Raw genomic sequence first — 25,871 nt, forward strand, 5'->3', positions numbered from 1 at the left:
ACTTAAAGTGTCAATTAATTTCCAGAGATTCTAAATCAAAGAAACTAATGAAAGACCGGAACACTTTAATAATCCTTAAAGTTTAGAAAATGCATAATACTGAGGAGAGGTTTTAGTCTGCTGTGTTTAATATTTAGTTATTTACTGAATTTATTCTATTTTATTCCACTTTAGTTTATTTAATTAGAGGTATTTATCATTAATAGAGGTTTGAATAGATAAAGAAAAAACTGAGTAGGGTGAGGGGTCAGCTAAGTGTGTGCTCGTTGAGAGAACAGATGGTGATGAAAACAAATCCCTTGTGACCAAGATGTTTTACGTCTTAAAACCTACTGGTTTATTTAATAATAATAATAATAATAATAAAAACGCTTACAAATAATTAAATAATAATACATTTAAAAAGAGTCTCTCTGCGCTTTTTAAGCCCCAAGGTGTTACTTATAACCATTACTGTAATTCAGAAAATTGAAATTCATATACCTAAGACCTAAACAAAGTGCCAGCATGCTTTAAATAGATTAATCCTACTTTTATGAAAATTATAAAGCAGTCTTGAATAATACATCAACAATCTGACATTTTCAATCATTTTCAAATAACTATAAATGGGTCAATGACCAATACAGCTAGGCTATTCAAAGGTTTTTATAATTAAAAAAAAAAAATCTGAATTAAATACATATTTAAGCTGGAAATTTTTATCTAAGTTTTATCTAATAAGTTTTAACATTACAGTGTTTAGATAGATTTATTTACTGTTTTTAACTTTACAACCCAAAAAATATCAGGTGATACAACCAAATATTGTAAATTTCTACATATATTCCTGATTTTATCTCCAAGTGGTTGTACCACCATGACATTTGAGAATACCAATTGCTGGACAAAAGTTTTCTCAACAGTTTATCTCAACAGCTTTATTAAATCTATGGTCAACAGTATTTTATTTAGCATTTATTACAACTAAAGCTCCATTTTGAATAGTTTTCTTAGTTTGTTCATAATATGTGCAGATGGTTGTGTCACCTGACGTTTTGGAGGTTTGAGATACCAAAACATAAAATAATATTTATAATTTCAGTGTACTCAAAATGTATTCAAACTATAAAAGTTTTTATCGAATAAAGGGATACTTGTCAATATAAAAATTATTTTTAAAAGGCAATATTGCACTCAGACACCAAAATATGTACATCTCGTCATTGATCATATTCAAATCATATAATTAAATAATAAAAAAATTGTCAGTTAATTAAATTAACCATGCATGCCAACATTTCCCGATATTCTTGCATGCCTAAACAAAGTAGGTAATGGAATTTTAGCCAACAACAATATAACAAAAGTTCAGTGGATGTTACTGGCTTGTATCATGATGTTTATCAGACAATTAAAACTGCTGACAGAAAGGTGTAGGTATCATCTTTTTTTTTAATTAAAAGGTAGGAATAAAGTGACATGTTTATCTCACTAAATTTATTAAATTATTTTATTTTTTTTAAATACATCCGCAAACCAAATGACATGCTTTTAAAGACTATTAAACAAATTTGAATAAACAAAATGTTATGCAGTCGCCATTACTCAGTCTGTTGCTTCAATACTTCACAAATCAGAAACAGATGTAGAGCCAGTTCCAATTTTCCTGCTTCAACACTACTGGCCATGAAGTACACTCGGTAGTACACTGAATTTCAGATAATAGAAAAAGAGTATTTCAGGTATAGGAACAGCTTCAGATATTTTATAGAATGCTACACATAAAGCTAGTTTCCTCCACTCAGAGAACTAGTGTCCTGACATCTTTGTTGAATGACTGCATTGTGACCAGAACATTTGTTACCATGAAGCACAAAACCAGTCACAAGTAGCATGGGTATATTTGTAGCAATAGCCAACAATACAATGTATGGGTCAAAATTATCTATTTTTTTCTTATGCCAAAAAATCATTAGGATATTAAGTAAATATCATGTTCCATGAAGATATTTTGTAAATTTCCTACAGTAAATATCATGTTCATTTTTGCTAAGGACTTAATTTGGACAACTTGAAAGGCGATTTTCTCAATATTTAGATTTTTTTTTGCATCCTCAGATTCCAGATTTTCAAATAGCTGTATCTCAGCCAAATATTGTCCTATTCTAACAAACCATACATCAATGGAAAGTTTATTTATTCAGCTCTATATAATACATTTCAGAAAATGGAGCATTATGACTGGTATTGTTGTATAGCCAAAAGAAGGCATGAAAAAAAGGGGAAGAGAAAGGAAGAATGATAAGCCCATGTTCAACTTTTTATGACCTACAAAAGACATCTACAAAAATATTATTTTCCATGATTACACATCCTTGAAGACATGCAACAAATAATTGCTTTCCTCTGACAAAATGACACAAGGGTCCTGTAAGACTGGCCACATCAGATTTGGCAGCATCATATTTGCCTGAAATGGTCCCCAAATATACAGTATGGCGGCATTTCATTTCCTGGTTTAGATTTTTTTGCTAAATGCATTTGTATTGGCCCATATAGTGTTGTGTTCACAATAGGAATTGTGTTCATAATGAAATTTTTTTTTTTTTTAAATGTATTGATGCATTTCACTGTTAGCTGGTACAAACAGTCTGGAAATTTCTGCAAAGAACATCAATCCATTGAAGAAAACACTGCTGTAGCAACATTTTCAAACAGTACAAGTGAACTGGAAAAACTATAAAAAGACAGAACCTCTGAGCAGGTTAGGTCCATGTGACAGCAGTTCAACTTAATCGGAGTTTGCACATTTGAACAGCATCTTTGGGTTAATCAGTCAGCTATCTGCCATACTTTATTCCACACACACACACACACACACACACACACACACACACACACACACACACACACACTCTTCTTTTAAAATGACAAAGTATATCAGAGTAGAAACTCCAAGACAATTTTACTTTGTGTCTAGGTGGGAACCTGAAAGGTCCTGTTGCCCTCTGCTGGCAGAGATTAGTGGGAAGTCTTCAGATTATACACTAGGTTGCTCCTTCTCTTTTTGTAAATGAGACACTCCTCCATCTTGTACCATTTCTCCTCTCAAAACGGCAAACTCCATATCGGGTTGGTCTTCTTCTAGCGGGGCAGAGACGTCATTCTCGCAGTACATGCACTCCTATACAAACACATGTAAGATTCTTTCAGCTGTATTCTATTCTATTCTATTGCAGTTGTAGGGCTATTTTATGATGCTTGAATACACAAGGTTCACATTTGTCTTATTGTTTGTAATTTGCATCTTTGTTCAAAATTTTTAATACAACAAAATAAAACAAATGTAATAACAAAATAAAATAAATGAATGATGCATTTATATAGCACTTTATTGTGAATTGTTATACACCCAAAGAGCTTTAACAATCTTGTGGGGGGTTTCGCCTCAACCACAATGAAATAATAAAGTGAAATAATATTTAGATATATATTGCCCACTAGGTGTGGGCAATTTGTTAATTTTGCATTGTGTTTGAAGACTTAGGGGAAATTGTTGAGTCATCTGAAAGTCTTACATAGGTGTTTATTTAATCTGTATCTTTGTCCTACTGTATTTATTATTTTATTGCTTGTCATTTGTTTTTTTGTTCTGATTGTTTATTTTACTTTACTAAGCTTGAAAACATTATTTATATTCGTTAGTCTGGTAGGGTTTCATAGTTACTGCTCAGTAACTTGTAAGTTGTATTACAAAAACAAAACAAAAAACAAACAAAAAGTGTTAAGACTGTATCATGAATCTGCCTTGGCTCAGTAATAAGATCCATTGATGGCATTGGGTAACGCTACTCTCCTCATCCAGGGGTGCTGATCAATCAGTTTTCTACGCTGTTCTGAAGAGAAACGGGGCTGGTTCTTCTGCATTCGCCTTAAACACTCCCGATCTTCCCTCAGAATCTTTTCCATATCCCTGTCCCAAAACACCAACACTCTTACAACACCTTGTTGTTTAAAAGTTTAAATTTAAACAAATTTATGCATTTAGCAGATGCTTTTATCCAAAGCGACTTACAGTGCATTCAGGCTATCAATTTTTACCTATCATGTGTTCCCGGGGAATCGAACCCCCAACCTTGCGCTTGATAACTCAATGCTCTACCAATTGAGCTACAGGAAAACTAGTTTAAAGTCCAAATGTCTTGGGGTGAAATTAATACACTAAAATATTTATTTATTTATTTATTTTTCTTGGTAATCTTTAATCAAAATCTACTTATTTTGCCATTCGTTCGTTCGATGACATCAGTTTAATGGCTTGGGTAGAGTATCCTTAATAATTCCCTTCAAACCATTAGTTTGCTGTGAGAAAGATGGCAGTGATGTGCAATAAAATAAAACCCTGCCCTCTGTTCAATTTCGTTTCAGTTGAAAGTACATCAATACCGAAGAAAAGTAATTCACAATCTGTTTATAAACTTTTCAAAGTTTGAATTTTTTGGTCAAAAGGATTTTCAGCTGAGTGATCGAAATCTATCAGGATTCGTAAAAAAAAAAACATTCATTTGTGTTTCATTTGTGATAAACAAAAGTCTTATGGGTTTGGAATGACTTAAGGATCAGTAAATGATATAATTTTCATTTTTGGGTGAGCTTTACTGTTAAACACAAAATTCCCATTTCTCACAATACAGACAGAATTAACTCTCACCTTGATGGCACTTGATAGGTCATCATGACACAGTCATTATCATTGGCATTAAATCTCCAAACAGGCTCTTGAAGAACATACTTAAAATTCTCCTCTTGTTCCTTTTTTATGTCTTTGCTCTTGTGATTGTTCTCTGAGGATTCCACACTGCCAAAATACTTGCTTGTGCGGCTTCCTGCTCAGGAAGAGAAAATGCAAAATGAGTTTAGTTTTCTGAATTGATGCCATTATATATTATGATATATAATAACTCTGACTGGTATGACTAAGCTATAATAAAGTACTGGATATCATGACACCGAAGCCACTGAGTCACCATATTGGTATTTCTACAGTATAAAAAAAAAAAAAAAGTCATCAGATTCAAAATCTAAAGCCTGTCAGTCACTTACACCCTCTGGTGGTCAGTCAGCTAGATTGACTTCACACAGGTGGCTAATTATTATAACTAACTGCACATTATTAAATAGAAAAGTGTTATGCGACTGCAACATGCTCAACAATTTTGGAACTACCTATACTTAATGGTGAATTTGTTATTAGCATAAACGAAAGAGTTATACACACAATTACTTTACGGATTAAAATGTCTTGAGAGGTAACAACAGAAAAATAGTGGTTGAAACTGACAACTTTCAATCAAGTACTCTGTTGTTAGTAATTCCTTCCCTAAACTGTAATGACAGACTGTATGTGTTAAATGGATAGTTCACTTTGAAATTAAATCTTGGTATGTTTTATCTTACCTCAAGGGCATCCAAGATGCAGGTGTCTTTGTTTCTGCAGTAGTTAAAATTTTGATATTTTTAAGTCAAACCGTTCTTGTCTGTCACTCATATAATGCAGGTCTGTGGTCACCACTTCAAAGAGCATGCACAGAGAAGTCCAAATTAAACAATTCTCCATCATAAGTACACATTGATGACCTAAGACACAAAACGAGCGATTTGTGTGAGAAAATTAACAGTATTTATATAGTTTTTACCTCTTATACACAACCACGTCCAAGTGATCTGAGGGCGTGCATGCTTCCTGGTGTGTGACGTGTACGCGTTCTGGCTTAGCCTGCGCAATCGCCGGAAAGCGCCGGAAGTGATCTCTCACGTGTTTACGTCACTCCTTGTTTACACAGAGATTCCGGAAGTGTTACCTTTCACTGTGAAGATCTAAACATGTTCTAAACGTACAAGAAATTGCAATGGAAGACAATTTCGATATATTGTGGTGGGAGGAGCAAACAACAGACACAGTGGGCGTGGCCTCAGACCTCGGAGAGGCTTTTATTAACAGAAAATAAAATAAACAGGGGATAAAGGTTGCCAAAGGGGAAAAGTGTCCAAAGCAATAGGGGATCTGGTGTCCTCATCATGCTGCGGGGTTTGTGTGGGTCGGGCAGTGTTCATGGAGGAAGGGTCCAGGTAAGGGGCGGAGTCCGGTGGCCCCCTCTCCGGTCTGGGTGCAAGGGGCGGCGGCTGCGTCTAGCGGTCACATCATTCTCGTAGGCCGTGGCGATTGCAAGGGATGGACGGCCCGGCATCCAGGCCTGACGGCCGTGTAAACGGGTGTGATTCTTATCCGGATCGCGGGTCCGGCAGCTCACGTCTCTGGTGGTGCGGGAATTCCTCAACGCACCCTTCCTGGACCCACGAGGACACCAGTGTGCATGCACAGTGAAGAGACCAGTCTCACGAGGAGAGGCGCGTTGGGCTTTTCATATAATATTGTCACGGGGTGAAGAATCATTCGACAAGGGGTGCATGAATTAAGTGCCCCGGAGGGTGGATTTATTTATAAGTGTAGGGTGCCTGGTGAAGTGAGCTGATCCGCTTTCTGGTGGCTGGTGCTTCCCGTGTTCTCTCCGTGCTCTTCGGTACCAATCAAGGTGAAAGTGGGTGTCCTGACGTGCTCCAAAGTGAGTGGGCTGTCGGTCACTCGCTGCTTTCTGCGAAGAAATTAGAGAGGGATTAGACCAGCGTTGCATTCGGTTCGAGAACCTCCACTGAGTGAAGCGTGTGCTGCTTAAGAGTGTGCAGGCTGATGGGGAGCAGCTGTGAACGATCAGCCGGTGATGAGGACGTGCAGGTGCTTTCTGTTGGTTGCCAGGGCGACGCTGATTCCTCCGGGAATGCTCGTCACATTATCAACAGACAACGTTAAAATTTTTTCACAACCATATTTATTTTAACCAGAATACACAGATCAAGGGCTCAGAGCGATGGAGGAAGCATCTGCTGCAGCAGCACGTCTTCAAGCCTCAGAAAGACAGAGATCTCTTCAAAATTGGTGGTGTTTCAGTAGCAAGTGTTGTGAGATGCCAACAGAAGTGGAGAGCATATGTTGTCAGGAATGGAACATAGCAATGCCACAACTACAAGACAAAGATGAGGACATTGACAGTATAGCATCACACACCTGCCTGACTGAAGATCACACACCTGCCTGACTGAGTTTTCTCCGCTATTGAGCCACAGCATTTTGCACATTGTGTTTAGTATGCCACGTATAAACTGGAGGCGACGTCCAAGGCCGGAGGGACCCAATGGCATGCTGTCAATAGAGTAATGTGTTGCATTTTTAATATTATCGCAACAATTATAGGGTGCATTATAAACCAATTAATAACAAATACTGCATTATATTTCTGACAGTGCAGATTGGTGGCGTATCGCGTGGTAAACAGTAAACAATGAGTGACGTACACGTGCTAGAGATCACTTCCGGTGCTTTCCGGCACTTACGCGGACTAGCCAGAAAGCGCGCACACATCACACGCCAGGAAGCACGCACACCCTCAGATCACTTGGACGTAGTTGTGTATAAGAGGTAAAAACTATATAAATACTGTTCGTTTCCTCATACAAACCACTCGTTTCGTGTCTTAGGCCAGCAATATGTACTTACGATGGGGAATTGTTTAATTTGGACTTATTTTGGTGCATGCTCTTTGAGGTGGTGACCATAGACCTGCATTAAATGATTGACAGACAAGAACGGTTTGACCTAAAAATATCTAAATTGAAACTATTGCGGAAACAAAGACACCTACTTCTTGGATGCCCTTGAGGTAAGCTAAAACATACCAAAATTTAATTTCAAAGTGAACTATCCTTTTAAGTATTTTTTTTTAATTAATGTGTTGATGTTAATGTGAAGCATTAAATTGCAGTTACCTGTTCCACTATTAGAAGTGTTGCAGTCATTGGTAGTTGAGCCAGTAGATGCTGACATGGCAGAGCCCATGCCAGAATGAGAGTCTTCCAGCAACAACAGATCCAACACGCTGCTGGATGAGGAGTGGTCGCCACCGTTACCCAAACAATATTCCTGGAAGAGTAGCCAAAGAAAATCAGGTGAAAGACGGAATTCATCAAGTTCATGACTTGCAAGGTGTGCGCGTTCAAAATTGTCCATATGTTTTTAGCCCTTTACCTGCTGTAAGTCATCTATCGCAGAACAAGTGTTATCGATGAATGAGTTGTTTTTGTCCTGTACTAAACTGCAATTACCCTGGGTGTTGGACTGGGGTGCTGCGGAATGAGATTGCTGCTTTTCCCCCATCTGAAGTAAGTCCAGCTGCAATGGAGAACTACAGCGAGACTCAAAAACTGGGGGCGGTTGAGAAGGAGGCAAAGGAGAATGAAACTCTGTGGACTCAATGGCGGAGTGTTTTGGGTCAGATGCCATTCCATACTGAAAATGTGTCTGGGGTGTAAATGCTGGCTGCCGTGAAGTGAAGGAGGTATGGGTCTGAAAGCAATAGTGAGTACTAGAACTGCAGCCTAGAGGGTTTTGAAGGTGCTGTGTGGTGCTGTAGGCTTGTTGTGTCTGAAATGCTTTTTGGCCGGTGTAGACTTGTTTAGGCTGCAAGGGTTGCTGGGTATTGTAGGCTTGCTGGTTCTGAAAGAGTGTACTGTAGGCTTCTTGAGCATCAGCACAGAAGGGAGAGCGAGGTGCTGTGCCTATCTGTGGCAACATAAAACCGGGCAAAACAAATGCTACAACTGGTGTGACTAAGGGTGTAGGATATGCAGTCGTAGAGGGTGTGGCCTGAGTGTTCTGGAACTCTGCTACTCCTGTAGGGGCTTGGGGTGGGGCAACAGAGGGAACTATAGGGTAGAGAGGATATCCTGGTACCACACTTGGAAATGGAACTGAAAGCCCAGACTGTGATGTCTCAGAGGGGGACCAAGATGACTGGTTTAAGCCCTGCAGGGATGGGAGAGGTCTTTGCTGAGATGCAGCATTTTCTGATGAATCAGGATGTTTTGTGCATGCTTTCTTTAACTTTTTGGTTCGCCAGATTTTCTTGGTGGGGGCCTTTGTGACAGGAACACCTGCTCCTGCTTTGGATCCACAAGCTCCTGTAGCCGCCAAGAGGGCCGAGAAAGAGTAAGGGACAGAGAAAGAGAGAGAGAGAGACAGGAAAATTAGTATAAAGTAAATCCTATGGACTATTTAAAAAATATATTAAAAATCTGTATTTCAGACTGTAAGGTGCCACCACTTGTCATTTTAAGATACAAAATGTGCTCCCTTGTGTCATTACATCAAATAAATTGTAGGAGATCATAAGGGTCTAGGATTGGGAATGGGAAAATGGAGCTTATTCATTCTTCTTTTTTCTCTTTTTTTTGGATTCTAGGTTTTTTAAATGTTTGCAGCTAAATCTACACATTTTATTTTGCTCTGGAATGGCATTCTTTCTCTAATGACATCCATTTGATGGCTTGGGCAGAGAATCCTTAACACTCCCCTCCAACTGGATCGAGGAAGAGATGGCACCCCACATTCTATTCAATGTTCCAATTCAGTTGGAAGTACATAAATACTGAAGAAAAGTGAGAACAATGTCTGGATCACATAGGTTTTAAACACTCAAAATGGTGAACTTTAAAAGCTTTTATGTTGTGTTGTAACAATAACTAAATCAGCATACTATCATCTAAAAAACATTGCAAGAATTACATGTTTTGTTTCCAGTCAAGACTTGGAGAAACTCTTTAATGCTTTTATCACCAGCCTTCCCAAGAAGACCATTAGAGAGCAGCAGATAATTAAGAACGACGCTGCCAGAATTCTGACTAGAGTTCAGAATTCAGAAAATCTGAGCATATCACACCAGTCCTTAGGTCCTTACATTGGGTTTGTTACATTTAGGACTGATTTTAAAGTATTTTTACTTGTTTATAAATCACTCAATGGCCTAGGAACTACATACATAGCAGATAAGTTCGCTGAATATAAACCTAACAGACTACTCAGATCATTAGGATTGAGTCAGTTAGAAATACCAAAGGTTCCCCCAAAACAAGGGGAGTTCGCTTTTACTTATTATGCCACCCACAGTTAGAATCAGCTTCCAGAAGAGATGAGATTTGCTAAAACATTAGTCACATTTAAATGCAGACTCAAAACTCATCTGTTAAGCTGTAAATGAGTACTGTGTAATGTCTGAACTGATTGCACTATATTTTATGTATAATTATTTTCTATTCTTTAATTATGTTTTTAATTTCCTTGTTTTAGTGTTTTTTTCTCTTCTCTTTTATGAAAAGCACTTTGAATTACCATTGTGTATGAAATGAATTATATAAAAAACTTGCCTTGCCTAATATACCTTTTAATTATTTTATGAAAATTTTTATTTGTCTTAATTTACTCATTGATTGATCAGCTCTGTTACAATAAGCTCATAGAAGTCCATTCAATCAAAACTTTAATATTTTAATAAAAGCCTATATTAAATATGTTCATCATTTTTTTATGAACTTGGTGGAATGGACTTTCAATTGAGGGACAGAAATTTCTCAGGATTCATAAAACCCTTTACATTACGCAAATTTTTCACTCTGTCACTCTCAGTGAGATTTTGTATATATAAAGAGTCTGACAACAGCCAGTGCTCCACAGAGATCTTAACTAATCCTCATCCAGTCTGTCTGGAATGACATGAGAAAAACAAACAAACAAACAAAAAAAAAAACAGAGACAGACTAAATCCTGAAGAACTGTGGCAATGTTTACAAGATGCTTCAAGAAACCTACCCACAAATTACAAATGATTTAAAGTGAGGATGCTTTCAAAAATAATGTCATAAATATTTATCAATTAACTTCTATTAACCAAATCAAATGAACACTTGGTGTGATGATCCTTTGTGTATAAAACAGCTTTTGTCCTAGGTACTCTACACTAGCACAGTTTTTCAGGGAGCTTTGCAGGTAGGCTTCTTTCACAGTTCTTCTTTTTTTTCAGTTCTGATTCTTCATGTCATTCCAGACAAACTGGATGATGGTGAGATCTCTGTTGTCTAACTCCTTGTACATACAAAAATCTCAACTGCGTGTGGCAGATCCTTTTCCTATTTAGTGGCCAAACTCTGGAATAACCTACTAACATTGTTCGGGAGGCAGATACACTCTGTCAGTTTAAATCTAGATTAAAAACCCACCTCTTTAACCTGGTGTACACATAACACACTAACACATTTCTAATATTCAAATCTGTCAAAGATTTTTTAAGCTGCATTAATTAGGAAAACCGGAACCGGGCACACTTCCCATAGCACATGATGTACTTGCTACATCGTCAGAAGAATGGCATCTACGTTAATATTAATCTGTTTCTTTCTTATTCCAAGGTCACCGTAGCCACCAGATCCAGTCTGTATCCAGAGAAGATGGTCACTGCAATCACTCGGATCCAGTACATATCCAGCCCAGATGGTGGATCAGCACCTAGAGAGGACCTCTACAGCCCTGAATGTCAGTGGAGACCAGGACAACTAGTTGAGCCCCAGAGACAGATCCACAGTCAAGAAAACTTTTCTCCTAGACGGCCACAGGTATAAGTCCACAGGGAACAGATGATTCTTCTGCACAGCCTGACTTTGCTGCAGCCTGGAATTGAACTGCTGGTCTCGTCTCGTTTTTTTTCATTCTGTCACCGATGCAGTTTTGGTTCCTTGCCGCTGTCGCCTCTCACTCGCTTAGTTGGGGACACTTAATTTCCAGTGATATCGTTGACTTGATTGCACAGATACTATTTTCAGTGATGAAGTTCCTTTTTGCGTAATTGACACACCATTTTCTTATTTAATGCTGTTCAGTTGCATTGTCACAATATGTATTGTTAAAAGCACTATATAAATAAAGGCGACTTGACAGCACTGTGTATATTTACAGTTTTTGAAAGAACACCCATGTTCACTGCATTTTATCAAAATTACAGTAATCCTGTTCTCTATTTTAAAAAAATACTGTTCATTTTAAAATGTTTTTATTTTAATAAACTTAAATAATTTATATTTGATTTGGTACTCAGAAAAACTTGAGTATTGATTATTATCAATTTTGAAAATAGTTGTGCTGCTTAATTACAAATAGGGACAGTGTTATTCCTACTTCCTGCTGCTGTTTGTGATCGTAGTTCTGTGTAGCTTTGTTTTCTCTGTAGAATCCTTCTTACTATCACTCTATGTTGTTTAAAGTGATCAATATAACTTAATTCCCACCATATTTATGATATTATCTATCAATCTAATCTGATTAATTTGATCATTTACTTTTATTTAAAATCCGTGAGTGTAGTGCACCTACATCGCGTTAGCACTCGTTAGCTTGTCATTAGTGTTTCCATTCGTGCCTATCGCTGTTTTATTTTCTCCTCTGATGTCTCTCTACCATCGCTCTCTGGTTTTTCACAAGTTCATCAAACAACTGTGGTAAGAATATTTCATCAAGCACAGTGAGTAATGGTTTCTCCTGCTATTGTTATTTGCACTGCTTGCCACATGTACAGTTTATCTTATCTCTGTCGGTGATGAGGGATTCACATGTGATAAATGCAGAGAAATAGTTAGGCTGATAGAGAAGATTTCAGAATTAGAGACACGCATCCAAACTTTAACTGAGGACAGTAAGAATGTGAGGGTTCTAGATATGGCTTTCGGTGCGTCTAGCTCAGGGAATCCTGTACATTGTTCAGTTCTGGCAACAGAGCCCCTGCAGCAGGGCAACTGGGTGACAGTGAGGCGGCATAGTCGCGGGTCAAAACATCAATCTTCTGTTCCGATCAAAACATTAAACAGGTTCTCCCTACTCAGTGATGCACCCACTGAGAAACCTGATGAAAGTGCTCTAGTTATTAGAGATTCTATTGTATGGAATGTGAATATAGAAACACCAGCCACCATAGTCAAATGTTTACCAGGAGCCAGAGCATCTGACATCTTGCAAATTTAAAAGTGCTGGCTAATGCTAAACGTAAATACAGTAAGATTGTTATTCATACCAGCGCTAATGATGTTCGACTTCGCCAGTAAGAGATCACTAAAAATAACATTAAAGAGGTGTGACAACTTGCAAGTATGATGTCAGACACTGTGATATGCTCCGGTCCCCTCCCTGCTTACCGTGGTGATGAGATGCATAGCAGATTGTCATCACTCAAAGGCTGGATGTCTAAGTGGTACACGCAGAAAAACATAGGTTTCATAGACAATTGGATGAGCTTTTGGGGCAGACCTGACCTGTTGAAAAGAGATGGTCTTCATCCCTTTTGGGGTGGTGCTGCTCTTCTCTCTAGAAATATGGCACATAGTCTTAGAGTGTGAACTTGACTAACAGGAAAGAGACCGACTGGCTAAACCGACCGTCTGCTAGCCGCCTCATTTCACAGAAGTCAGTTAATTCTCAGCACATAGAAACTCTTTCACCTAGATATCACACTATAGAGACTGTATCTGTTCACCAAACTAAAAAATACAAAAAAATGTCCAAACCAATTTAAGAGTAACAATTTAATTGAGATTCAACAAACAAAAAACAGATTCAATACGGATAAACAAATGATAAAGCTTGGCTTATTAAATATCAGGTCCCTTTCTACGAAAGCACTATTTGTAAATAATATGATCACTGATCATAATCTAGATGTGCACTGTTTGACAGAAACCTGGCTAAAACCTGATGATTACATTATTTTAAATGAGTCTACCCCCCAAGATTACTGTTATGATCATGAGCCACGTCCAAAAGGCAAAGGGGGAGTTGTTGCTTCAATTTATAACAATGTTTTCAGGATTTCTCAAAGAGCCGGCTTCAAGTATAACTCGTTTGAAGTAATGGTGCTTCATATAACATTATCCAGAGAAACAAATGTTAATGATTAATCTCCTGTGATGTTTATAATGGCTACTGTATACAGGCCACCAGGGCACCATACAGACTTTGTTAAAGAGTTTGCTGTTTTTTAAATCCGAGTGCTGGTTGCAGATTAAGTTTTAATAGTTGGTGATTTTAATATACATTTAGATAATTAAAAAGATGCATTGGGATCAGCATTTATAGACATTCTGAACTGTTGGGGTTAGACAACATGTCTCAGGACCTACTCATTGTCGAAATCATACTCTAGATTTAATACCGTTACATGGAATTGATGTTGATGGTGTTGAAATTATGCAGCCAAGTGATGATTTCTCAGATCATTATTTAGATTTGTGCAAACTTCATATAGCTAAAACTGTAAATTCTACTTCTTGTTACAAGCATTGTAGAACCATCACTTCTACCACAAAAGCCTGCTTTGTAAGTAATCTTCCTGATGTATCCGAATTCCGACTCTCTCTTTTCTAGCATTTTAAATACGGTTGCTCCTTTACGCTTAAGGAAGGTTAAGAAAAACAGTCTGACACCATGGTACAATGAGCACATACACACCCTAAAGAGAGCAGCCCGAAAAATGGAGCGCATCTGGAAGAAAACGAGACTAGAGGTATTTCGTATTGCTTGGCAGGAAAGTAACCTATTCTACAGAAAAACATTAAAAACTGCTAGATCTGATTACATTTCATCACTTGTAGAATAATTTTTTTTTTAACCCTAGGTATTTATTCAATACAGTGGCTAAATTAACTAAAAATAAAGCAACAAGTGTTGTAAAATCGATACTATTAGAGATAAAATTGTAACCATTCAGCCATCAGGTACAGTATTGCATCAGACTCCTGAGGAACAGTTCTACTCATTCTCTACTATAGGAGAGGAAGAATTGTATAAAGTTGATAAATCATGTAAACCAACAACATGTATGTTAGACCCTATTACATCTAAGCTCCTAAAAGAGGTGCTTCCAGAAGTCATAGATCCTCTTCTGACTATTATTAATTTCACATTGTCATTAGGATATGTCCAAAAAACCTTCAAACTGGCTGTTATTAAGCCTCTAATCAAAAAACCACAACTTGACCCCAAAGAACTAGTTAATTATAGATCTTGAATCTCCCTTTTCTGTCCAAGATACTAGAAAAGGTAGAGTCCTCACAATTATATTTCTTCTCAGAGAAAAATGGTATCTGTGAGGATTTAGACCATATCACAGAACTGAGACTGCTCTCCTTAGAGTTACAAATGACCTGCTCTTATCATCTGATCGTGGTTGTATCTCTCTATTAGTGCTATTGGATCTTAGTGCTGCGTTCGATACCATTGACCGCAACATTCTTTTGCAAAGTCTAGAACACTTTATTGGCATTAATGCAGTGCATTAGCATAGTTTAAATCGTACTTATATGACCGCCATCAATTCGTAGTAGTGAATGAAGAGGTAATCATATCGATCACAAATGCAGTATGGAGTACCTCAAGGCTCAGTACTAGGACCATTACACTTCACGCTTTACATGTTACCCTTTGGAGATATCATCAGGAAAAACAGTGATAGCTTTCACTGTTAAGCTGATGATACTCAGCTCTATATATCTTTGCAGCCCGGCGAAACATACCAATTTGAAAAACTAACGGAAAGCATAGTCGATATAAAAAACTGGATGACGAGTAATTTCTTACTGCTAAATTCTGAAAAAACAGAGGTGTTAATTATACTTAAAGGAATGGTTCACTTTCAAATTAAATTTTGAGAAGTTTTAGCTTACCTCAAGGGCATCCAAGATGTAGGTTTCTTTGTTTCCGCAGTATTTACCATTTTGATATTTTTAGGTCAAACCGTTCTTGTCTGTGACTCATATAATGGAGGTCTATGGTCACCACCTCAAAGAGCATGCACAGAGGAGTCCAAATTAAACAATTCCCCATCGTAAGTACACATTGATGACCTAAGACACGAAATGAGCGGTTTGTGTAAGAAAACGAACAGTATTTATATAGATTTTACCTCTTGTACTCAACCACATCCAACTGATCTGAGGGCGCGAGTGCTTCCTGATGTGACGTGAGCGCGTTCTGGCTTAGTCTGTGCAAGCGCGGAAAGCGCCCGGAAGTGATCTCTCGCGCATGTATGTCACTCATTGTTTGCATTACTGTCTATGGTTTACACAGAGATTTCGGAAGTGTTACCTTTCACTGTGAAGATCTAAACATATTTAGACGTACAGGAAATTGCAATGGAAGACGATTTCAATATATCAACAGACAACGTTAAATTTTTTTCACAAACATATTTATTTGAATCAGAATACACAGATCAAGTACTCAGGACATGGAGGAAACATCCGCTGCTGCAGCATGTCTTCAATCCTCAGAGAGACAGAGATCTCTTCAAAATTGGTGGTTTTTTAGTAGCAAGTGTTGTGAGATGCCAACAGAAGTGGAGAGCATATGTTGTCATGAATGGAACATACCAATGCCACAACTAGCTACAGGATGACAACGAGGACATTGACAGTATCGCATCACACACCTGCCTGACTGAAGATCCTGAGTTTTCTCCGCTGTTGAGCCGCAGCGTTTTGCACGTTGTGTTTTGTTTGCCACGTATAAACTGGAGGCGACATTCAAGGCCAGAGGGACCCAATGGCACGCTGTCAATAGAGTGTTGTATTTTTATTATAATCGCAACGATTATAGGGTGCATTATAAACAAATTAATTAATTACAATTACTGTATTATATTTCAGACAGTGCAGATTGATGGCATATCGTGTGGTTAATAGTAAACAATGAGTGACGTACACGCGCGAGAGATCACTTCCGGCGCTTTCCGCGCTTGCACAGACTAAGCCAGAGCGCGCGCACACGTCACATCAGGAAGCACTCGCGCACTCAGATCAGTTGGACGTGGTTGTGTACAAGAGGTAAAAACAATATAAATACTGTTTGTTTTCTTACACAAACCGTTTGTTTCGTGTCTTAGGTCATCAATGTGTACTTACGATGGGGAATTGTTTAATTTGGACTCCTCTGTGCATGCTCTTTGAGGTGGTGACCATAGACCTCCATTATATGAGTCACAGACAAGAACGGTTTGACCTAAAAATACCAAAATGGGAAATACTGCGGAAACAAAGAAACCTACATCTTGGATGTCCTTGAAGTAAGCTAAAACATACCAAAATTTAGTTGGAAAGTGAACTATCGCTTTAAAAACTCTGCATGGAGGGGACTTCCGGGTTGATGATGGAGTAAGAACGTGGATTTTGTAGCTCCGCTAATTTTCATTAAAATTTCATTAAAACAAGGCAACATAAAGCTTGTAAGTGCTCTCGAATCCTTTATAGAGTTGCATACGCTTAACATAAATTGCAATTTACGTGTTTATAAATGCCGTCGAAGAAACCAGGAAAGAAAGATGTCGCTGAGGGAGAAAGTTCGGCCGAGACCGCGGGCTCACTGGAAGAGGCCAGCTCAACAGCAAGTAACGACCCGGTACTGCTTGCAATTGAATCTCTCCGAGTGGAGCTGGGCAAGGTTAAAACTGATATTAAAGAAAGTTTGAAAGGAGAAATAGCGACGCTGGAAAAGAAAATTGACGCGAAGTTTGATGCAATTCATCAAACCATAAACGACCATCGTTCAACTCTCGAGCATCTTGAACAGAATGCTACGGCCTCAACAGAAGCGGTTACGAAATTACAAGTTCAAGTTAAAAGTCTGTCCGAGCAGGTGTCAGAATTAACGGAAAAATGCATCGATCTAGAAGGCCGTTCCAAGAGGCAAAATATAAGAATCGCGGGAATCCGAGAAGGAATGGAAAACGGTCAAGGTGCTAGAGAGTTTGTGGCTAAACTGCTCATGGAGGTGCTTGGATTGGACGAGCTGCCTGTTCTGGATCGTGCGCACCGAGCTCTTCGTTCCCGGCCTGAGGACACTGACCCGCCGCGGCAATTCATTGCTCGAATACACCATGGCCATATCATGGAAAACATCATGCGCAAAGTGTCGTCACAGAGAAAGCTAACCTTTAACGGTCGCTCCATTCAGATCTTCAGAGACTATCCTTCGACTGTGGTCAAACGTCGGGCAGCCTTTTCCAGAGTAAGACAAATCCTTCGGGATAAACCCGGTGTTAAGTTTGGCATTCTGTATCCAGCAAAGCTCCGGGTGACATACAGCGAGGGAGAGAAGCTTTTCACCGACGCGAACGATGCATGGAAATTTGCAATCGAACAGTTTGGCACAGATAAGTAAATGTCGGATAAGAATTCAGAGACGTCAAGCCTGTTGTTTTGTTTAAGTTTCTGTTATTTAGCGGGCTCACTGTTGGACTTTTGCGAAGTCTCTGCAAAGTAAAATGCGGAAGGCGGCTTTTCTTTTCTATTTGTTTTTTACTATACCTTTTTATTGCCTTCGACTTTGTGGTAAGTTGTGCTGTACATTTGTTCCTGTAACAGCTGAACATGTTCTGTTATTAAACGTTTTGTTGGGTGGGTGGGTCAGTGCTAAAGGTTTCCATGGTATCATCTACCGGTGTGTAGGTAACTTGTCAGAACAGATTGTTATTTTCTGTTGTAATCGCAGTTCATGCTTAATAAGGTAAATGCAAACGGGGTGTCTTTAAATTTCTCTACTTGGAATGTAAAAGGTCTGAATGAACCAGTTAAAAGGGTTAAAATATTGTCTCATCTAAAATCACTGTTTTCAGATATCATATTTCTACAAGAGACTCATTTAAATCGTGCTGCCCAGGTTAGACTGAGATGCAAGTGGATTGGACAAATGTATCATTCCAATTTCTCTGCTAAATCTAGAGGAACAGCTATCCTTATCCGTAAAGGAGTTCCATTTAAACATAATTTGACCATTTCAGATAAAGATGGGAGATATGTAATTGTTGTTGGAGAAGTATTTTCTGTGCCATTGACATTAGTCAATGCTTATGGACCAAATTATGATAACCCTGAGTTCTTCAAAAAAGTGTTTGATCTAATTCCAAATATTTCAGATACAAATCTCATATTTAGGGGTGATTTTAACTGTGTACTAGACCCGTACTTAGATAAATCCTACTCCACAAAAATAGTTAGTTCAAATTCCGGTAAATTTATGAATTCATATATAACTAATTCAAATATGTTTGATGTGTGGAGAATTCTCTATCCAACGGCTAGGGAATACTCTTTTCATTCTCAAGCTCATAATCTATATACACAAATAGATTATTTCATTCTGGATGGTAAACTCATGCCACAGGTTTGTACTGCTAAATATCATAATATTATTATATCCGATCACAGTCCGGTGACCTTTTCTATTAAAATAGATAATGTGGAGAAACTACAAAGAAATTGGAGGCTTAATTCTCATTTACTTACAAACAGAGTCTTTATTAATCACTTAAAACAAGACATTAAAACCTTTTTTGAATTTAACGACAAGCCCAACATTTCTATGGGAGTGTTATGGGACACATTTAAAGCATACATCAGGGGTTGTATTATATCTTATCAAGCATTTCAGAGAAAGAGAAATAGGGCTGAAGTCGAGGCATTGGAAGTTCAAATTCACGAGTTAGATATGGAAAATGCTAAACAGCCATGTATTGAAAAATATAAAAAAAATTGTGCATTTAAATATAAATTGAATCAAATTCTCTGTTCTAAAATTTCTAAATCCTTTCAGTATGTAAAACAAAAATACTTTGAATTTGGTGATAAACCTCAAAAACTGTTAGCTCGACAACTTCGTAAAATAGCATCTGAACGAACAATATACAAAATCAAATCAGACACAGGAGAATTTCTTACTGCCTCTAAGGATATAAATAGTAGGTTTCAAGCATTTTATGAAGCACTGTATTCGTCGAAAGGAACTATTGATCCTACAGTTTCACTTTCACTTTCACTAATGTGTAAAAGTGTCTCTTTATTTTTTTTGGGGGGGAAGTCGTGGCCTAATGGTTAGAGAGTCGGACTCCCAATCGAAAGGTTGTGAGTTCGAGTCCCGGGCCGGCAGGAATTGTGGGTGGGGGGAGTGCATGTACAGTTCTCTCTCCACCTTCAATACCACGACTTAGGTGCCCTTGAGCAAGGCATCGAACCCCCAACTGCTCCCCGGGCGCCGCAGCATAAATGGCTGCCCACTGCTTCGGGTGTGTGCTCACAGTGTGTGTGTGTGTTCACTGCTCTGTGTGTGTGCATTACGGATGGGTTAAATGCAGAGCACAAATTCTGAGTATGGGTCACCATACTTGGCTGAATGTCACGTCACTTTTCAGTTATTGCTCAGTTTCTAGACCAACAAAATCTACCCTCATTAAATCAAGAGCAAATGGAGGAGTTAGGCGCAGAAATTACTATTGAAGAAATATCAGGTACGATAAAATCTCTTAAAGGATGTAAAACACCGGGTCCAGATGGATTTTGTAATGAATTTTATAAAGCCTGCAACGAATTACTTTCACCTTATTTACATAGGGTTTATAAACAGGCATTTATAGACCAGTCTCTGCCGTCCTCACTAAACGAGGCAATTATTACTGTAGTCCCAAAAAAAGGAAGGAACCCAGAGGAACTGGGTTCTTATAGACCTATTTCACTCTTAAACACAGATCAAAAAATTCTAGCAAAAACTTTAGCATGCAGACTAAACACAGTAATTAGAAATTTGGTTCATCCAGATCAAAAGGGCTTCATACCAAAACGTAACTCTTCCTCTAATCTTAAGGCGTCTTTTTAACATAATTTATTCTTCGAGAGGCTTGCAGCAAGATCTAGCCATTTTGTCATTGGATGCAGAGAAGGCATTCGATCAAATTGAATGGCCTTACCTATTTGCCGTATTGAAGAAATTTAATCTCGGATATAATTTCATTTCATGGATTAAATTGTTGTACTCTAGTCCGTGTGCAAGAATTCTCACAAATCAAACAATGTCTTCTCGTTTTGAATTACACAGAGGTACAAGACAGGGATGTTCACTGTCACCACTTTTGTTTGCATTAGCGATTGAGCCTTTAGCTGAGGCTATTAGATCACATACTGGAATTAAAGGCTATAAAACCAGAAGTACTGATAATAAAGTGGCATTATACGCAGATGATGTCATTTTATTCATTTCTGAGCCCAATAGCAGCATTCCAAATATCCTTAATCTGATAAATTACTATGGTACATTTGCAGGATATAAAATTAATTGGGACAAGAGTGTGTTGATGCCAGTTACTATCAAAGATTCTTCTTGGCTTCAGCATTTACCCTTTAAAATTTCTTCAGAACAGTTTACATATCTAGGAATTCAGGTGACAAAAAAGTTTTCCAGTTTATTTGAGGCCAATTTTCAACCCCTGTTAACTACACTAAAATCCATGATCAATTTCTGGAGAACACTTCCTATTTCTCTTGTGGGTAGGGTAAACGCAATTAAGATGATATTTCTCCCACAATTTTTGTATATAGTGCAGAACATTCCTGTATTTCTGCCCAAATCTTTTTTTTAAAAACTGGACACTATCCTGGTTCCCTTTGTCTGGAACTATAAAGCCCATAGGATTTCTAAGCACCACTTGTGTAAACCCAAAATACAGGGAGGGCTTGCCCTACCTAATTTTCTTTATTATTATTGGGCTGCAAACCTGAGGGCCTTGACGTCATGGATAGATTTTACTCCAGTGGAGGAGAACTGGTTGGTGTTGGAACAGGAGGAATGTCTCCCATATTCTATTAATGCAATACTTTTATCACCCAAAGGTATAGCTAGTTCACTTTATAATCATAACCCTGTCATTCATAACTCTGTTCGTATTTGGAAACAGTTAAAGACACATTTTAAGTTCACCCAAATGTCATTTTTACTCTCTATCTCAGCCAACCCCTCTTTTTCCTTCAATGTTAGATAGAGCATTTGAGTTTTGGAAAAATGTAGGGTTAAGAAACATAGGGGACTTATATATAAATGGAAAATTTGCTTCCTTTCAGCAGCTCTGTGAGAAATACAGTATTCCTTCTAATCACTTCTTTAGGTACCTTCAAATAAGAGACTTTGTGAAGTGTAATATTGCTAATTATGTCACCGCTACACCCATGTACCTGGACACATTTCTGGAAAGATGTCTAAGAGATGGAAGTAACATCTCCCGGCTTTATAAGGGCTTAGAACAGCTGAAGAGTCCATCTATGGAGAACATTAAATCTGCCTGGGAAGAAGAACTTGCAGTAGAAATTCCTAATGAAATCTGGGAACAAAGTCTTGAACTGGTCCACAGATGTTCCATTAATGCAAGACATTGTCTTATTCAGTTTAAAGTGCTTCATAGGCTTCATTATTCCAAGTGTAAACTTCATAAAATATTTCCAGAAGTGTCTCCACTGTGTGACAAATGTCAATTTTTAGAGGCCAGCCTGTCTCATAGCTTTGTCTTGTGTCCAAAATTATAAAATTTCTGGAACAAAATATTCCAAGTTTTTTCAGATACAATGCACATTTCTATTGAACCAGATCCTATATTAATTATATTTGGAATTTCCGAAGAATTTTTGAGACTTACACGGGTACAACAACAGTTTGTTTCATATGGGTTGATCTCTGCCAAAAAACTTATTCTTTTGTTTTGGAAGAAAAAAGAGGTTCCAAATCTTAAATTGTTGCTGACAGAGTTGACGAGTACACTACATTTGGAAAGAATCAGGTACACCCTAATAGACAAGATTGTGTTATTTGAAAAAATATGGTCCCCTTTTATTGCCTTTTTAAATACTTGTGATTAATATGTTTATTATGCCTTCAGTACCTACTGTTACCACTGGACAGCACTTAAGGGTCTGTTTTTTTTTTTTTTTTTTTTTTTTTGGGTGGGATGTTTATTTGTTAAAATGTAAGTTATATATGTTTGTATTTAAAAAAGTGTAATTACAAGTGACTATCTGCTAATATTTCTAATAATAAAAATATTTAAACCAAAAAAAAAAAAAAATTGAATAAAATTTAAATTTGAAACATTAATAAATCAATATCACTATCATCTAGTGTTTCTGAAAAAAAAAACATTTGGCAATATGTTTACTTCACTTTTCATTTAAAAATTGAAAAAAAAAAATTATTTTCTTTTTTTTCAAATGCATTCACTGTAATTATTTTATTTCTCTGTAAAATTTGAAGTGTTTTGTTTTTGCATCACTAGAGACACAAAACAAAAATAAATAAATAAATAAATAAAATAAAAACTCTGCATGTAATAACCTAGAAGCTGTCTAAGACTTGATGGCTGCTATGTAAATTTTTTGTCATCAGTTAAGAAACTAGGTGTGCTATTTGATAACAATCTTTCCTTAGAAAGCCACATTTCTAGCATTTGTAAAACTTCATTTTTTCAATTTGAAAAACTAACGGAATGCATAGTCGATATAAAAAACTGGATGACGAGTAATTTCTTACTGCTAAATTCTGAAAAAACAGAGGTGTTAATTATACTTAAAGGAATGGTTCACTTTCAAATTAAATTTTGAGAAGTTTTAGCTTACCTCAAGGGCATCCAAGATGTAGGTTTCTTTGTTTCCGCAGTATTTACCATTTTGATATTTTTAGGTCAAACTGTTCTTGTCTGTGACTCATATAATGGAGGTCTATGGTCACCACCTCAAAGAGCATGCAAAGAGGAATCCAAATTAAACAATTCCCCATCGTAAGTACACATTGATGACCTAAGACATGAAATGAGCGGTTTGTGTAAGAAAACGAACAGTATTTATATAGATTTTACCTCTTGTACTCAACCACATCCAACTGATCTGAGGGCGCGAGTGCTTCCTGATGTGACGTGAGCGCGTTCTGGCTTAGTCTGCGCAAGCGCGGAAAGCGCCGGAAGTGATCTCTCGCGCATGTATGTCACTCATTGTTTACACTTACTGTCTATGGTTTACACAGAGATTTCGGAAGTGTTACCTTTCACTGTGAAGATCTAAACATATTTAGACGTACAGGAAATTGCAATGGAAGACGATTTCAATATATCAACAGACAACCTTAAATTTTTTTCACAAACATATTTATTTGAATCAGAATACACAGATCAAGTACTCAGGACATGGAGGAAACATCCGCTGCTGCAGCATGTCTTCAATCCTCAGAGAGACAGAGATCTCTTCAAAATTGGTGGTGTTTTAGTAGCAAGTGTTGTGAGATGCCAACAGAAGTGGAGAACATATGTTGTCATGAATGGAACATAGCAATGCCACAACTAGCTACAGGATGACAACGAGGACATTGACAGTATCGCATCACACACCTGCCTGACTGAAGATCCTGAGTTTTCTCCGCTGTTGAGCCGCAGCGTTTTGCACGTTGTGTTTTGTTTGCCACGTATAAACTGGAGGCGACATCCAAGGCCAGAGGGACCCAATGGCACGCTGTCAATAGAGTGTTGTATTTTTATTATAATCGCAACGATTATAGGGTGCATTATAAACAAATTAATTAATTACAATTACTGTATTATATTTCAGACAGTGCAGATTGATGGCATATCGTGTGGTTAATAGTAAACAATGAGTGACGTACACGCGCGATAGATCACTTCCGGCGCTTTCCGCGCTTGCACAGACTAAGCCAGAGCGCGCGCACACGTCACATCAGGAAGCACTCGTGCACTCAGATCAGTTGGACGTGGTTGTGTACAAGAGGTAAAAACGATATAAATACTGTTTGTTTTCTTACACAAACCATTTGTTTCGTGTCTTAGGTCATCAATATGTACTTACGATGGGGAATTGTTTAATGTGGACTCCTCTGTGCATGCTCTTTGAGGTGGTGACCATAGACCTCCATTATATGAGTCACAGACAAGAATGGTTTGACCTAAAAATATCAAAATGGGAAATACTGCGGAAACAAAGAAACCTACATCTTGGATGTCCTTGAAGTAAGCTAAAACATACCAAAATTTAGTTGGAAAGTGAACTATCGCTTTAAAAACTCTGCATGTAATAACTTAGAAGCTGTCTAAGACTTGATGGCTGCTATGTAAATTTTTTGTCATCAGTTAAGAAACTAGGTGTGCTATTTGATAACAATCTTTCCTTAGAAAGCCACATTTCTAGCATTTGTAAAACTTCATTTTTTCATCTAAAAAATATATCTAAATTATGGCCTATGCTCTCAATGTCAAATGCAGAAATGTTAATCCATGCATTTATGACCTCAAAGTTAGATTATTGTAATGCTTTATTGGGTGGTTGTTCTGCACGGTTGGTAAACAAACTCCAGGTAGTCCAAAATGCAGCAGCTAAAGTTCTTACTAGAACCAGGAAGTATGACCATATTAGCCTTGTTCTGTCCACACTGCACTGTCTCCCTATTAAACATCGTATAGATTTTAAAATCTTGCTTATTACTTATAAAGCCCTGAATGGTTTAGCACCTCCGTATTTGAATGAGCTCTTGTTACATTATAATCCCCCACGTCCGCTGCATTCTCAATACTCATGTAATTTGATAATACCTAGAATATCAAAATCAACGGCGGGTGGCACATCCTTTTCTTATTTGGCGACTAAACTCTGGAATAACCTACTTCACATTGTTCGGGAGGCAGACAGTTTAAATCTATACTGAAGAGCCTGATTTCTTCCAAGGTTTTTTCTCCATTCTGTCACCGATGGAGTTTTGGTTCCTTGCCGCTGTCGCCTCTGGCTTACTTAGTTGGGGTCACTTCATTTACAGCGATATCGTTGTCTTGATTGCAAATGATTGCACAGATACTATTTAAACTGAACTGAGATGATGACATCACTGAATTCAATGATGAACTGCCTTTAACTGTCATTTTGCATTATTGACATTGCATTGCATTGTTTTCCTAATTAATGTTGTTCAGTTGCTTTGACGCATTCCTTTTTGTTTAAATCGCTATATAAATAGAGGTGACTTAATATTTTTGTGGAAACCATGATATCGTTTTTTATTATTTTTTTTTTCAAAAGCATAGAATTTATTTGAATAAATTTTT

General features: G+C 37.6%; 1 pseudogene; it reads right to left on the minus strand.

The window, feature by feature from the left end:
- Positions 1–3,022: 3,022 nt before the first annotated feature.
- Positions 3,023–25,871, minus strand: part of LOC132107627 (period circadian protein homolog 2-like) — a 68,776-nt pseudogene continuing 45,927 nt past the window's right edge.

This window comes from Carassius carassius, chromosome 28 (genome assembly GCF_963082965.1).
Source record: "Carassius carassius chromosome 28, fCarCar2.1, whole genome shotgun sequence".
Taxonomy (NCBI): Eukaryota; Metazoa; Chordata; class Actinopteri; order Cypriniformes; family Cyprinidae; genus Carassius; species Carassius carassius.